This window comes from Drosophila navojoa, chromosome 5 (assembly GCF_054131105.1).
Source record: "Drosophila navojoa isolate 15081-1374.11 chromosome 5, UAZ_NAV_1.0, whole genome shotgun sequence".
NCBI classification, from domain to species: domain Eukaryota; kingdom Metazoa; phylum Arthropoda; class Insecta; order Diptera; family Drosophilidae; genus Drosophila; species Drosophila navojoa.
The window spans coordinates 25,026,549-25,029,364 of record NC_142893.1 but is presented as its reverse complement, the minus strand read 5'-3'; the positions used below and the strand labels follow the sequence as shown (position 1 = coordinate 25,029,364).

Genomic DNA, 2,816 nt, shown 5'->3' with positions numbered 1-2,816 from the left:
ACGGCGCTGCCAACGCTAGCGTCTGCAGCGATGGCAACAGCAGGCAATAACGAGTTTAAAGCTCCCGCTAGCTTGAGCACAGCGCACTTACACATGCACACACACGCAGAGTGGCAGACAAACAGGCAGACGGACGCAGAGGCAGGCAAGGCTAGAGTGAGAGATAGAGAAGACTTTCTCTGCCTGCGTAAAAGTTCTATGCTTTTATTTTTGCCAGCCCAAAAATAATCGCATTCTGATAAGAAAAAATGCTATAACGTTTTGACTCTCGCTCTGTCGGGGTTTCTCTCACTGTCTCTCTCTTTCTCTGTCTCTATGAAAAAAGTATGTGTGGCAGAAAAAGGTGGACAAAATAGCAGCGAAACGGCACAAACGTGAGCGCTGCAGCAGCGCTAAAGCTGCGCTGCAACTGCGCCGCATACAACTTATATTTGCTTTTAATGATTGTGTTGCTTTTTGCTTACAAACAAATAAAACTGGTTTTCAACTCAATTAAACAAAACAAAATAAAAATAAGAGTGCTTTACTCGAGACTGCTCGACTAGGAAATACCCTGAACTCTGGGAAGAGCTGATATTTCCATCATTAAGTTGAGTTATATTTTTGCTGTAGATGAACTTTCTCAATTGAACTTCGAGAAGGTAATAATGGCATGCAATAATAATAAAAATAATGAATATTTGTATGCCAATTCTCAAATAAAAATTCTATGAAATGAAAAATGTTTGTAATCATCTCATTAGCGGACCTATGAGATCTCTTGCCTTCATGGTTTACAACCCACGCAAATTAAAAATTGTTTAAATTAATAATATAGTCCTCTAACTTATGAAACGTGTTGTAATCGATAATATTAACACGGGAATGGCTAATGATGCTATTAATATTTACTCGGCAATGTGAAATGAAGCAACAGCGGATAGTTTAAATACAATTCAATAGTATTTCGATTCAAATAAAAAATACAAGAATTCACTTGAAGGTGTGTGTGCACATGGCCTGACGTAAATTGCCACTATCTTTCTAGCGACTAAACGGATCTCAATCAAATCGTATAGTCAATACTACAAATTTGTAAAAATTTTGGGGTTTTTACATATTGGCGACATGTGCAACTTATGACTTATAATCCTTTTTAATACGACGCAGTTACATACATATATGTTATCAAAACCAATATACCCGTCTTCACCATTTGCATAGGGCATAAACAAGATTCTAACATCGCCACGCATAAAATCTACACGCGAATCACCAGCTGAGAGTTCAATTATAATACAAATTTTAATTGCGATTAGTAAAGTAATATAATTTTGAATTTAAATAGATACAAATACTACATGCCTCGTGGGTAACGTGCTCGTTCCACCAGGTTTGATTCTAGTGCCTTTGGCCGAGTCTTCTGTTTTCCTTTTAGACAATCTCGGTTTCTTCTCGTGGAAATAGTTTTTTAGTTAACGTAACGTTTATTTGTTATTTTAGTTACTATTATATAAAATCCTTTGTATGTACCTCTATGAAGAGGATATCTTTGAATCTCTAATTTTTAATTGACTAATTTTTTATTAATTTAATTCACATGGTATAAAATCGGATTGTTAATGAACATCAAAATTAGAAAGAAGCTTAAACACATCTTTTTACCGTCCTTTTTAATAGTCGATGTTACACCGTTATGAAACTTGCATCTGCAAGGCGCAGCACAATATTTACATTGATCTTGCCTTCCTTTCACAATGATACGTCTACGAAAACTTAATACGCCACAGGTTCTATCTTTGGTAGCAGAGCACACGGTTCCGATGAGAGGCCCTAAATAAAATATAACATTTTTATACATTGCATAGAATCACAATCAGAATGTGAATGCGGAGACAAAAGCCAAGTTACCAGATACTTTTTTACCGGGCAATATGCAATTCCTATAGGTTCGATCTGGTTTCTCATTTGGTAGTAAATCCACTATACTACCTTCATTATGTCCTGCGTTCAAAAGATCTTTGCTAACATTGCAATTATATAAATAATTTCGACAATCAATACATCGAAGGGTTCCATTTACATCTGTAATATATAGTCTTAGATATTTAGTTTTTTTTTTTTTTTTTATAGATATAAATATTGCATTTTACATGGAATCAAATACAGAAGCGCACATTCAAAGTAAATAAATACTGAAATTTTGAGTGAATTCATTTTTCAATGAAGTTAGAACTAATAATTTTTTTTATCCAGCTCGTTTTCTTGCTGGAAACATATAACACTGTTTGCTTTGATTTGTATAAAAAAAAGATCAATTTTAGCCAGTTCTTAACATTTTTCGTGACATATGGCCATATCTATATTCGTAATCTATAACTTACAAAAAAAAAAATTTCTTTACTTTACTGATTATGGATTATTATATTATTTGACAACTTTATTATTAAATTCTAATTTAGTCAGACTTAAGAACTGATTAAAAACCTAAATAAAACTATATTCAATGAGAAAAAAAGGTTTGATTTACCCTGTCCTAGCGAAATCATATAGTCATACTAATATTTTAATTGAAGATAGTATTAAATTGTTGTTTCTGTCTTTCAATATCGAATTGCGTAGAAATTTGTTTGCTCACGTCGAGCTATGGATAATTTGCTTTCCTAAAAACGCTTAACGAAATCAAAGCCAGCCGAAGGACTCTAACTCCGACCTGCTAAAATAGCAAATTGCTCAAAAAGAAATAAGAAATTGAAAATCGCATGACATGAGAGGAGGAACGAAAAATAACAATAGAGAAATCCGAAATATCTTGTTGGCATAAATGAAAAGTCCTC

The 2,816-nt window shown here is 33.6% G+C and overlaps 1 long non-coding RNA gene across 1 annotated transcript; it reads right to left on the bottom strand.

Moving 5' to 3' along the window:
• Window positions 1-1,560: 1,560 nt before the first annotated feature.
• Window positions 1,561-2,271, bottom strand: LOC115562761 (uncharacterized). The gene is made up of 3 exons (XR_003980233.2): window positions 2,133-2,271; window positions 1,891-2,064; window positions 1,561-1,812 (listed from the first exon to the last, which is right to left on the bottom strand). It is a non-coding gene; the product is annotated as an uncharacterized LOC115562761 (long non-coding RNA).
• Between the last annotated feature and the right edge of the window lie 545 nt (window positions 2,272-2,816).